Here is a 13,567-nt window from a genome sequence, read left to right as displayed (position 1 = left end):
CAGAGACACAGGACACAGGAAAGGTCACCTGGGCATCCTCCCCCAGCCCGGAGTCCCTGTGCCTCTCAGGGAGTCGCAGACATCTTTTATGAAAAATCTTTCTCTTAGGATTTTTCCTCCTGAGAAGCTGAGAGACCTCAGGAACAAAATGTAAACAATGGTTATCTGCTGCTGTGGAATGCAACAGGTGCATCTGTGATTGGCCCATGTTGCTGTTTCTAATTAATGGCCAATCACAGCTGGCTCAGACTCTCTGTCCAAGCCACAAGCTTTTGTTATGATTCTTTCTTTCTCTATTCCCTGCTAGTCTTCTGATGAAATCCTTTCTTCTATTCTTTTAGTATAGTTTTAATATAATATATATGATAAAATAATAAATCAGCCTTCTAAGCATGGAGTCAGATCCTCATCTCTTCCTTCATCCTCAGACCCCTGTGAACACTGTCACACTCAGGGCACAGCCCATCCCAGAGCCAGTGCTGCTGAACTCCTTTTCCAGCTGAAGGAGATGAGTTGGTCCTGAGTGATGGATGGGGTAGCCCAGCATCATCTCACACAATCCTTGGGAAAGGGGCAAGGATTTGGTCTGCTGCCAATGCCTTCCCCCTCATCCTCCTTCTGGAAAAGGGTGAAATCCTTGGGGCAGCAAAACTACACGACAAAAAACCTCAAGCTATCATGGGGTAAAACTTCGCAACCCTCTGTGTTTGCTCCCTGTTCCTCCAAAATCCAGTGCAACCTAAAAATAAACACCTCAACACCTGGGACCAGCCCAGAGAACCATCTCAGTGCTTGGGAATGATCTAGAAATCCATCTCAACCCATGCCAGGCAGGTCAGCAAGCATGCCCCTGGCATCATGCCCAAAAGGATCTTGATGCCCACTGTGGGCAGGACCAGCCCATGGCAGAAGCAGGACTGGGGGCAGCCAGGATGGCAGCCCAGGCTCATCAGCTTTCCACAGCTCAGGGAACCACAGCTCCAATTTCTAATTCCAGTTCCCCAGCTTGTTTTCCTTGCCCCAAAAGATAAAAGCCAGCAGATGGCAAATGCCATGGATAAACTGTCACCCAGATTAAAGCATATTTCCATTTTCGTTATTTATCCCTTTTCACCAAACAGACACACACACAAACAACAGCAAAAAGGCCAGTCCTTGAAAAAATAAATAAATCTTGTCTGGGAGCAGCTCATAATTAAAAATGCATTAAGGAATTTCTTGAAGATGAGTTAGACTGGAGATAGCACAGGTAGTGATGAAGGCAGCTTATAAATGGCCTCTGTCAAGCAGAACAAAGGTTATAAAACTGCCATACTTCGTGCTTAAAAAAGAAAATCAGTTTCCTATGTGAGCAAAATGCTGTACATATTAATAAAAGCTCAGGAGACCCTGGACCTTGTGTTCACTGACACCAGCGGGGTCCTGATGGGAGATGGGCTCCTGAGCCTTGCTCACTCTTGGCTATTTAAGAAGCAAACAGGGACAGCAGAAAGGGACTTTAGGGACTCTTGTCCCACTCTGAGCCATCCCACAATTCTAGAATGTTTGGGTTGGAAGAGACCTCTCAAGAACATCCAGTCCCAACCCTACTGCCATGGCAGGGACACCTCCCACTGTCTCAGGCTGTTCCAGCCTGGCCTTGGGCACTGCCAGGGATCCAGGGGCAGCCACAGCTGCTCTGGGCACCCTGTGCCAGGGCCTGCCCACCCTCACAGGGAAGGATTTCATCCTAACATCTGATCTAAACCTCCCTCCCTTCTGTTTAAAACCATCACCCTTGTCCTACCCTGCTGTGAGGTTCATCCCCATCTTTCTCCCCACCTCTTACAAACCCTCTTCTGCTTCCCTACAGCAGCAGCATCAAAACTGCTTCTGCCCCACCTGCAGCCACTGGGATGTGCTGATCTCTGTGCCAGCTGTCCCTCAGCTCCTGTGCCCTCAGCTCAGGTTTGCAAGTTTGCAAACCTCAGCAGCATCCTTGGGGACACCAGGTAAGGGGAGAGGGGAAGGCACAAGACTTTTACATCCAAAGGATCCTGGCAGCAAAGTGCTCTGGAATGGGATGCTGTCCATCCTTGCAGAGCAGACAAAGGTCCCAAAGACCTCTGGAATTAGCAGCAGGAAGCAGCACAAGACCTGGGAGCAGGAGCCTTTCCAGATGCACACACAGAACAATGAAGGAGGAGAGGACACTGAGAACAATCTGTGCTTTCCAGAGCTGCCTGGGAAGCAGCACCAGGATGAGTGTTTGTGAATCTGCAGCTTCAGCTCTTGCCTGCCGTGCTCTCCTCCTTGTCTGTCTGCTGTAAGAGCAAAGCAGAGCTGTGCAAACCGGCAGAGAGGATCTCCCTGGAGGGCACGGGGAGCTCTGGCTGCAAACAGCATCTCTGCTTCACTGCATCCTCCCCTCTGCTGCTCTCCCCACACCCACAGGGATGGAGGGGCCAGGGCTCTGCCCAGGATCCCTCTGGAGATCCTGTGGGATATTCCAGGGTGCTGAAGGCAGCTGGATGGGACTGCGAGGCAGCAGGAGCTGCAGGAGCACAGCCAGAGGATCAGTCACGGCTGTCACTTGGAATTCTTGCCTTGGCACAGATCCGTGTGCTGAGCTCAGCACCTCCTCCAGCCCACAGAGGAAGAGGATGGTTCTTTCCCTGTGACTGGGTTAGTGGGTCAGCAAAGCCCTCCCTCCGTTCCTCCTGCTCTGCTTGAGGCCACCCTTGGGATATTCATCCAGTTTTGGCTCTTAACCACCACAAAACGTGTTTCCTTTCAGTTCATAATTGTGCATCCTAATAGTCATTAATTACAGCAGGCAAATAGCTCAGCACAGCATTTGCAAAAGGAAGCACTCCTGTCTCTCCACATCCATCCCTGCTCAGAGCAGAGCTGGCTCTCCGCTCTCCAGGGACAGAAAGCTTTGGGAGTGAAACCTCAGGATGTGTCCCTGCTCAGGAGAACCAGGGGAAGCAGCAGACTTGGCAATTAGTGCTGGCCAGGCAGCACCAGCCTCTCCATGGAGGGTTCTGCAGGGATGGATAGGTGGATGAAGCAATTACTGAGCACAATAAATCACAGAATGGTTTGGGTGGGAGGGGACCTTAAAAATCAGCTCAGCTCCCCTGCCATGGGCTGGGATGCCTCCCACTATCCCAGGTTGCTCCAAGCCCTCTCCAACCTGGCCTTGGATACTTCCTGGGGCAGCCACAGCTTCTCTGGCCTTATAAATCTTTGTAACACACTTCCTTGCCCCTGGAGCAGAGGATTTCCCACTGGGATGTCCCACCAATAGATCAGAGGGGGGGAAAACTGAAGTCCACTTGAGTGCAACTATGTTCTTACTCACAGGAGTCAGAAATGCCCACGGAAAAAGGCAGTTTGTGCTAATCCTCACTACCTGATGGATCAGCTTGGGCTTCTGGATGGGCTTGGAAAGCCAGCACTCACTATGCACACAGTGCTTTTACAAAGGAGCAGATCTGTTCTTGCTGACATTGATTTGCCTGGCTTGGGCAGCAGAGAACCAATAATTACGGTGAGTTTTAATCAATGCCCCATCAATTTAGGTGCAGTTCAATTTGCAATCTGCCTTGGCAGTGACACAGGACGGGGGGCTCTGTTGGAAAATGATTACAAAATCAATAAGCAGCTGGGTCAATAACTCTGTCTGGGAGAACATGGGCGGCACGTCCCAGCCTGGTGGGAGGAAAGCTGGTGCCCCAGCAGGTCCTGGGCAAACACCTCTGCACACCCTCATCCACACATGGATTTATTGAGCCACAGAGGCAAAGGGATCCCACACAGAGATTGAAAAGGAAAAGCAGTTTGTGGTTTACCATGTTAGACTCATATTGCATTCAGTTCCAATTCCCAGCTCCCTTTATCCATGGAGCTGACCAGGAAATATAGCTGAGAGCTTGGGAAAAGGGTCTGGTGCTTAATCCATGCTATGGAGAGGAAAAGGAGACCTGGGGGGAGACTCCAGCTCATGGTCTGCTCAAAACCCAAGGAGAAGCTGTTATCATACAAATATAATTCCACGGTCCCGCAAATCCACTCCATCTCTGCAGAAGTGAACTGATTTCTCTGTGCCGACAGACAACCCTGAAAATTGCTCTTGGCACTGGAAAAGAAAACTTTATTTTCTTGTTTTGTGTTAGCACTGATAGCACAGGTCCTGAAGGCTAAACATGACCCTCAGCCCCAATGCTCTGACCCTGCTGCTGCCAAGGGCTCTGAAGAGAAGGAGCCACCAGCAGCTCCTCGTGGTTTGGCTGATGGCACAGTTGGACACCAGCCCATCCCCTCCCATCCCAGAGCACACACAGGTCCATATTCCTGTGATTGCAGTCAGCAAATGAATTTTGAGAACTCACAGGGAATGGATGTGCTGAATAGGAAGTGCTATTTTTATCTGTTGTTTTGCAAAACAGGCTTTTTTCACTTTTAAATGACATCTCCAAGGTGACACCACAGAGTGGCAGATTTGGCAGGGCCTGATGCTACATGCCCACAGCCACCCCTGGGAATACACCAGGTCCAGCCTCACCAACACACAGGGGCTGTGGTTTGGAACAAAATGGGATGTACCTGTGCCCACTGTGACCATTGCTGTCACCCCAGTACAGTGTGTGGCACCGCCTGCCACCAGGACTGGGTACAGCCCCTCTGCCATCAGCGCCAGCAGCATCCCCAGCATGGCCAGGGCAAACACAACAGGAGGAGGATTGTCACAGATGACTTTTATGAAAAATCCTTTCCTCAGGATTTTTCCTCCTGAGAAGCTGGGAGGCCTCAGGAACAAAATGTAAACATTGATTATCTGCTGCTGTGGAATGCAACGGTGCATCTGGGATTGGTCTCGTGTGGTTGTTTCTAATTAATGGCCAATCACAGTCAGCTGGCTCGGACAGAGAGCCGAGCCACAAACCTTTGTTATCATTCTTTGCTATTCTATTCTTTGCTAGCCTCCTGATGAAATCTTTTCTTCTATTCTTTTAGTATAGTTTTAATGTAATATATATCATAAAATAATAAATCAAGCCTTCTGAAACATGGAGTTAGATCCTCATCTCTTCCTCAGTCTGAAAACACCTGTGAACACGGTCACAGAGAATCACCTCTGGGGGAAGGAACCAGAACCTGTGTGAGACTGTGCCTTAGGAAAATAAATACCTGGCCAAGCCCCTGCTCATGTAATGTAAAAAACGAGCTTTTGCTCAGTTTCTCGTTTGCAAAGCTCGTTAGCAGCAAGATGGGTGAGGGGTCACTGGAAGGCAAATCATTCCTGACACAGATCCCCCAGGTGGGAGCACATCTGCTCTCCTCCACCTGAGCTCCTCCTGCCAGAGCTGCTCAGCTCAGCTCCTCTCCTCCATTATTAAGTTTAAAAAACCAGAATACTTTATTAAGTGTTTCTGTAGAGAGTAAACTGCCCTTTTTGTTATTCCACTCTGTTTTCTCAACAACAGCAGCCTTCTAGTCAGAGCTTTCTGTGTCAGGCGCTGCAGGTGATGCTCTGGGTACGGATGAAGGGAAGCTGCCACCAAACCCCACTCCCAGTGCTGCTCCAGCACCATTCTCATGCCTGGATGTCTCCAGAAGTGAGACCCAGGACCCCAGGCTGCATCCCCAGCACTGCTGGCCTGGGGCAGCACAATCAGCTGGTGGCTCAGTGCCACAGAGCACGAGGAGCATTTCCACAGGCCCTAATGACCCCCCTTTGTGTGAGTCCTCACCGAGGAACCTCCTCAGCGTGAGACAAAAACATTAATCCCAGACACTGCTAAGGTACAGCATTTTAATGAGCTCCTGTCTATGCACTGGCATGTGTTTGTTTGCTTGTTGGAGCTCAGAAATGATACAAATGCAGTAAACCCCTCTGTGTCCACATATATATAAATATATATGGACAATTCTAGCTTATTCTGCCTTGTTTTCTTGACCCAGAAAGCCCCTGGTGAGCAAAGCTCCTCAGCAGCAGCAGGACAGAGTCTGGCTGTATGCTGCTCAGTTCTCTGTGTGTGAGATTCATCCCTCCTCTCCCAATATTTGGACAAAACAGGGCCAAAATCCTGATTGCTAAAGGGCTCTCCAGAGCCTCCTCAGGGCAGGGATGTCCCCACCAACCCCAAAACCCTTCCTGACACCCCACTGAGGGGGGAACATCCTTCCCAGAGGGGAACATTACAACCATTTTCTGAAATAACAGTCATTATCTTCCCACTCTTTCCCCCCCTCCTTCCTTTTCCCCTGCTTCCTTTTCCCTTTAAAGATCATCAATCATTATTTTAGCCTCAGAAAAATCAAACCCATCTGTCTTGCGGGCTCCTCATGCTGCTTGTGCTTCTCAGCCTGGTCCTGCTGTGAAAGTGGGATGGGGGAGATGAGGCAGCATCTCCTCACCCTGCTCACCATTCCAGTGAACCCCGCAAGTCACTCTGTGTGTGTGTGTGTGTGCACCTCAGTCCCAAGAGGGAGGGATTTGTTTCCAGCAGCTGGTGGGAAGCCTCACACACAGCAAGAAGTGTTCCTGCAGCAAGGAAATCTGCTTCCCTTCCACAAGTCACCCACAGCCCATTTTGGGGTGTGCTGGCATCTCCTGCCTGTCAGGGCATTTTCAGAAGCTGGCACCTCCAAAAACCTTCCGGAAAAACAGAAATTCAACCCCTGTCCCACCTGACTCACCCATCAGGGTGCAGCCCAGCATCAACCCTACAGAACAAATCCTATATCCCAAACCAATCCCACAGCCCCATCCAGCTGTCATCACAGACTGGAGCATCCCAGCCTGGTGAGGAGCAAAGGGGCATGGACAAGACCTCAAGGAACACTGCTGAAAAAGCCTCTAATGGAGAAAACAGTGCTTTTATCATCCAAACCTGTGCAGACAGAGACCTCCAGCTCACCCTGGTGCTTCCTGAGCGATTCCCCTTGTTTTAACCAGCCACCCTTACCCACGAGGTGCAAAGCAAAGGCAGGTGGATGGTTTGCTCCCACCCACCACCAACACTGACCCCAACAGCCTCCTCCTCTTTCCTCCTCAAATCTCATTTTCAGCACAGGTATTTACCTGGATTAATGAGAATAAAATCCAAAACCACAGGTTCCTTGGAGGGGGGCTTGCTGTTGAGCTCAGGGGGCTTCTGCTTCCAACCACAAAGTGCAAAAAGGAGTCAGCTCCTGCTCCTGGGAGCCAGTGAGACTTTACAGGGATTAGGAGAGCCTGGTTTCCTCATCTCCCCCCCTGGTGTGCATCTCTCCCATAATTAGCTAGGTGCCTCTCAAGGCAGGGATGGGTAAGTTTTTATTTTTCAATGAACAATTGTCTGTCAGAAAAATGCAGATTTGATGAAGCTTAAGTGCTTTGTGGGATTCCATCAATTACATCTCAAAACTCATTGGGAAATTAGGAGAGCATTTAATTTTGACAAGGTTGAAATGTTTTGGTTTCCATCACCTAATTTTGTTTTTATTTCAGGCTGTACACTGGGATAAGGCAATATAAAACAAAGCTCCAGATGATAAGGGTGGAATTAAACATTTCCCTCTCCTTTATAGAAAGGAAATGTTTTGAACCAAAGTGTTTTGGAATTTTCACGTATGTGAGGGATTACTGCACAGCAATTTGGTTTTTGCTGAAACTCCCAATCACCCCATTTCCCCCCAGGAAAAAAAAAAAAAAAGGTCTCAGCATCATCCACATAATTTTAAAGAATCTCTCCATGGTCTCTAAAACACTTCTGAGTGGCTTCCATAAATGTCTCCCATGCAAAACCATGGCACTTTTGCTGGAAGGAGGAGACAAAAGCAGGAACACTGCTCTGCTCCTTCATTTCTAATCCCATTTCTCCCCAAAATGGTTACACTCCTAAATCAAGCCATTTCTCTGCCACACTCTGCAGCAGTGATGAACTCATCTTCATTTTGAGATGGGAGAGAGCAAGGCAGGGATTGGCCCCAAACAAGCTGTGCTTATATACCTGTGTGCACCATGCCAAATTGCTCCTCCTTCTGTGTCTAAAGAGGCTGGGACCAGCACCACGCCAGTGTCACTGCAAGCCACAGCGACATTAATGACTCTCTGGTAGATGCTCTCCCTCCTGCATCCTGCTGAGCCAAATCCCCTCCTTTGTGATGGGCTGACCTCACCATTGCAGGGAGGAACAGCTCAGGTCATTCTTGCAGGCTAACAGCACTGTTTGCTTGCTCAGACTAGAAACAAATCTCTGCCAGAGGCACCTGAGCCTGTGAGGATGAGCAGGGTTTCATGTCTGTGCAGAACAGCAGCACCCAGTGCCCAGGCTGGGCTCCCAAGGTGGGATGGCTCCTGGAGCTCAGCCCTGCTTTAGCCCTTCCACATCCACCTGCAACATGCTTGTCTCCCATTAGCACTCTAATGTGACTTAAAGAACTAACTCACCAACCTCTGCAGGCACACAGATGCTGCAGAGCCCTCAGCACCCCCGCTGCAGTCAGGCTCCCACACCTTATTCAAACAAGGATTTAATTCTGGTGATTCTTGGCCCAGGACCCCGAGGTGCCTTCCTCACCCCCAGTGAGGCAGCTCATGCTCTTCTGCTTCTCCAGGTGGTCTCACAGTGAGGAGACCCCATCCTGGAGGCACCATGGGGCTCAGACAGCTGGACCTGCTGCTGCCTCCTCCTGCAGTGATGCTGAGGATGCCAAAATGCACTGGGAGAGAACAGAGCACCTCCTTGCCCAGCTCATGTGCTAAGATCAAAGCTCCCATTCCTTTGGGGAAAAAAAACTCATCTCTCTTATTTTCAATAAGGCTGCAATCCTGCCTTTTTAAGCTCAAAAATGGACCTGGTCATGGGATAATAAATGGAAGCAACCCACTTCTCCTCAGGTGGTGAGAGCACTGGCACCAGGGAGCGAAGCCAATCTGAGAGACAGCTGGGGAAACCTGAATTTAAGCCATGATGCAGGTGTTTCCTTCAGTCTCTCAGGGCCAATTCACAGGTTTTCATCTCAAATTATAAATCACCAACACACAAGGGTTAAGCATTTTCCCTCCTTCAGCATCCTCCCTCCAGGCTGTGCAGCTACCACAGTGCCAGCAGAAAAGTTCAGCAGTATTTCCTTTATAGGATGTAGTCTGAATTATTCCTCTAGCACACTTTCTCCTGGTTTGCTGTGATCCCTCCAAGATGGTGCAAAACACACATGGGACTCAACGTGCAGAGTCACCGGATTCAGAGAAATTCACTGGGATTTGGTTTTCTTGGGAATATCCCACAGCTTGACCAGATCCATCAGCAGATCAAGAGTGCAGCAAGAAAAGGCAGCATGGAAGAAGGTTTCTAGAGCTGTTTGGTTATGTTAGGGCTCAAACACAAGGCTCCAGGATAGCCATGCCAACGTCTTGGCAAGGTTGCAGCTGACAATTCTTAAAATCACCTGAATAAAAAAAGGCCTCCGATAAGAAAAGAACTGCAGAAACCCTTAATGCACTCATGCCATCTACTGGGTGCACACAAAACTAACAGAAAACCATGAGATGGGGGGGAAAAGGGATCCCACTGGGGTGGGCAGGTGGGAGATGTCACCCCTATGGGTGGGAGCCCTGCTGGAGAGGTTTTAGGGTCTTCAGGTGATGCCTAAAAATGAGGATTTTAACTGAGCAATGCAACTCACTCATTCGTCCCCAAAATCAGCCCAAGAAGACTCAGCCCGGCTCCAGCACAAGCAATCCACCCTTGAATTTTCAACCAAGACCTTTTAAGGCCAAACAATTAGGTGATGGCAGAGCCCACACCACTAAAATCCCAGAGATAAATACATCCCAGTCCTCGCAGAATTACTGGAAGCCGTACTGAGGGCATGAAGGAACTGGTAACAGATGATGATTATACATAAAAGGAATAAGAAATCTTTGAGATTTGTGCTGCTCCCTGGTTGAGCCACTCAGCTCCAGCTCTGTGGTGTATTAATTGCTTACAAGGCTGCATGTATATTTTATGCTCAGTACCTGCCTGGAACATTTGTTGGATTTAGCCTTGATTGATGAACCACTGATTATATACTTCTGTGGTCCTCAGCAAATTAATAAACTGTTGACTGGTAGAGATTAACAACATGTCATGATTTGTGAATCTGTGTCCAGAGTAAAGCTGGAGCAAACCTAGTGCTAAAATTAGTAGGCAAATGCTCCCTGAACTCTATAAAAAGGGGATAGCTTAATTAAATTACATCCCGATATTGCCCATAGCACTTACCAAATTGGCAAATTGAGTTCACAGCAGTTCAGCTTCAAAACTAACTGACATCCCTGAAAATCTGCAGCACATGACCCCATCCCTTCTTGCTCTGGAAGCCCAGCTTATACCCAGCAGGCTCCAGGAGCAGGGATGAGAAGAGGCAGCACAGGAACGGGCAAAGAAAGTACCAGAATGTCTCGAACCGAGCCTGTGTGAGCTCTGAGCTCCACTCCCAGCCCCTCTGATCCCACTCAGCACCATGAGCACCACCCAGGGCTGGGGGCAGTGCTGCCAGACACCCATTGGGCTTTTCCCTGGACAATGGGAGCATGGAGCACGGTCAGAAACGTGGGTGTGGGAACCCAGAACATCCCTCTGGCTGTCCAGAACAGCTCAGACCCCTGCCAGGGGGCTCAGAGACCCTGGCACAGAGCCCAAAACACCTGTGGGTTTGATGATGACCCCTGAGCAAATTACCAACCTTAGATGAAGATCAGCAAGCCACAACAGTTTAAGTAGAATATTAGTGAACTTATCACGGGGTGAAAAAGTAGATTTTGGGGTTTTTAGAATGGGGATTCAGGAGGCAAGATGGAGGGAACTGGGCGTGCCCAGCCTTTCTCCTTCTTCTTGGCCTCCATCTTCTGCTGTGATGGTGGCACTTTTGGATTGGTTTAGAGCAGAAGCTCACTGTCTAACATAGGTGATAGGTATTGGGAAGTAATTGCAAACATTGTACACGTAGTTTTTAGTATAAAGACATAACACTGCCCTGGGGCAGGCAGAGTGCCTGGAACTGTCCTGCTGGACGGACCTTGGCAGGGCAGGAGAAAATTTTTTATAGATAAGAAACAATAAACAACCTTGAGATGGAGAAATGAAGAGCTCTGACTCCTTCTTCAAGCATCGGGCTGGGAAAAGAGACTTTTTAACAATCTCGGGGTCACAGCAACCCAAAAAGATCCCGAGACATGGGGACAGCTCCTCCCACACCTCTCCTCACACCCCTCCTTTGCCAACAGGTGACCAACAACAGGTGATGAGAATAAAACACTGCACAGGGCTGGGAGAGCTGGGAAGCAGCGTGGGCTGGGGAGTCCAGAGGGAAGCAGGGAGACAGGGGCTGGGGTGGGATGCAGTGGTTGTCCCCACACAGCCCTGGGCTTTGCTGTGCTCAGGCTGGCACTGGGGAGCTTCACCCCAAGGCTGGAGAGGGATAGAGCAGCCTCGTGCTCCTGCAGTGGGGAGAAAAAGGGGTGAAGAGCCCAGTGGGGAGAGACTGTCTGCTGTCCCCATGGGATGCACGGCCCCAGGAGCCTGCTGTGATGCACAGCAAGGGGGTTCCTGTATCCCCAAGTGTCCCCTGTCACCCACAGGGAGGGGATGCCCTCCAGTTCAATGCTCCTGCTGCTCCTCCCTTGTCTCCTCACTGTCCATGCTCCATTCTCTTTACACATAGCCTCACTCAGGCATTACACAACCTGGGCTCTGTTTTCCCCAAGTAACACGGTTTTCCTTTTCTGCCTCTCCACATGCCACCACTAGGACTGTAATTTATTGACAACTTTTATCTTAATATGTCCTGACTTTAAAAAGAGGCACCACTTCCCAGAGGCGTGAGGTGATCAGAGCCCTGATTGCTTCTGACAGTGCCTGGGCAAGGATGTTGGCATTCAGAGCAAAATAACACCTCAAAAAATGGGGAAAAATACCCCAAAAAAGGGAGAAAACACTCAAAAAAAGGGAGAAAACATTCCAAATAAGGGAGAAAACACCCCAAAATACTAGAAAGGCAGTTGGTCCTTGGAAAAGGGGGTAAAATAAAAAATAGCAATGGGAGAAGAAAGGAGGAAGGGGAGAGGAGCAGCAAGGGGGAGATGGCACCAGGTTGCTGGTGACACATCAGACTGTCATGCTAAATGGCCTTAACAAGCAACCTGAGAAGGGGATAATGAAAACGCCTCCCCCCCGGGACAGCACGGCTCCAGGCTGACCTTTCCCAGCTGCCGTGTACAAACATCTTCAATAAATAAAGAGACACTTGCCTCCTGTCTCTGCTGAGCCAAGAGGGATGTGGTGAGGGGGCCCTGCCTGCAGTGGTGTGGGGGGTTCCAGGGGTTTGGGAGCAGGGAATGTGTGGTGGAGGGGATGGTGGAGGGGGTGACAGCTCTGGGGTCACTTTGGCTTGCTGGCAGGCAGGGCCTTCAACAACAGACACAAAGGGATGCTCCAGCTTTGCCCCACTTCCCAAGGCTCTGCCTTGTGTCTCTGCACATCATCCTGGACTCACACAGGCTCCTCAGGCAGGGAAGGGATGGCTTTGATGTCTGGGTGAGGCGCTGAGCTCTGCTGCTCCCAGCTGGAAGCACAGCAAAACCCCTCTGGGCATCAGCAGTGCCTGGGAACAGCTCCCTGGAACTGTTCACAGCCAGGCCCTGGGTAGCCTGGTCACTGGAAGGTGTCCCCTGCCCATGGCAGGGGGATAGCACGAGATCACCTTCAAGGTCCTCTCCAACTCAAATCCTTCTAGGATTCTAGGATTCAGAGCTTTGGCACACACATCCCCTCAGCCACCGGAAGCAGCAGCAGGTCACGTCTCCTTCTGGCTTGTCCCCAAACCAGAGGACAGCCCTGAGGACCCTACAGCCCCAGTACCAACCCCAAAGTCTCAGTATGTACCCCACAGCCCTAGTACAAACCCCACAGCTCCAGCATCTACCCCATAGCCCCAATACCGACTCCACAGCCTCAGTACCAACCCCACAGACTCAATATGTACCACACAGCCCCGGTATGTACCTCAAAGCCCCAATACCAACCCTACAGTCTCAGTACTCAGCCCACAGCCCCAGCAACTACCCCACAGCTCCAGCACCTACCCTACAGCCTCGGTACGTACTTCAAAGCCCCAGAATCTACCCTACAGCTCAACACCTACCCTACAGCCCCAGTACCTACCACACAGCTCCAGGACCTACCTTACAGCCCCAGCACTCAGCCCACAGCTCTAGCACCTAGCACACAGTCCCAGTACCTATCCCATAGCACCAGTACCTCCTCCACAGCCCCAGTACCCACCCCACAGCCCCAGTATGTACCTCAAAGCTCCAATACCAACCCTACAGCCCCAGTACCCATCCCACAGCCCCAGCACCCATCCCACAGCCCCAGCACCTACCCCACAGTCCCAGCACTCACTGCACAGCTCCAGCATCTACCCTACAGCCTCAGTACTCACCCCACAGCCCCAGCACCCATCCCACAACTCCAGCACCTACCCTACAGCCCTAGCATCCATCCCACTGCCCCAGCACTCACTCCACAGCCTCAGCACCTACCCCATA

General features: G+C 50.3%; 1 protein-coding gene across 1 annotated transcript in view; it reads right to left on the bottom strand.

Annotated features, from left to right (window-relative positions):
- Nucleotides 1-13,567, bottom strand: part of ASTN2 (astrotactin 2) — a 357,490-nt gene that overhangs the window by 151,375 nt on the left and 192,548 nt on the right. The window lies entirely within an intron of this gene.

This window comes from Melozone crissalis, unplaced genomic scaffold (genome assembly GCF_028551555.1).
Source record: "Melozone crissalis strain CALT ecotype California unplaced genomic scaffold, PUWL_Pcris_2 ptg000041l_1, whole genome shotgun sequence".
Lineage (NCBI taxonomy): Eukaryota > Metazoa > Chordata > Aves > Passeriformes > Passerellidae > Melozone > Melozone crissalis.
This window is presented reverse-complemented; position numbering and strand designations above follow the sequence as displayed.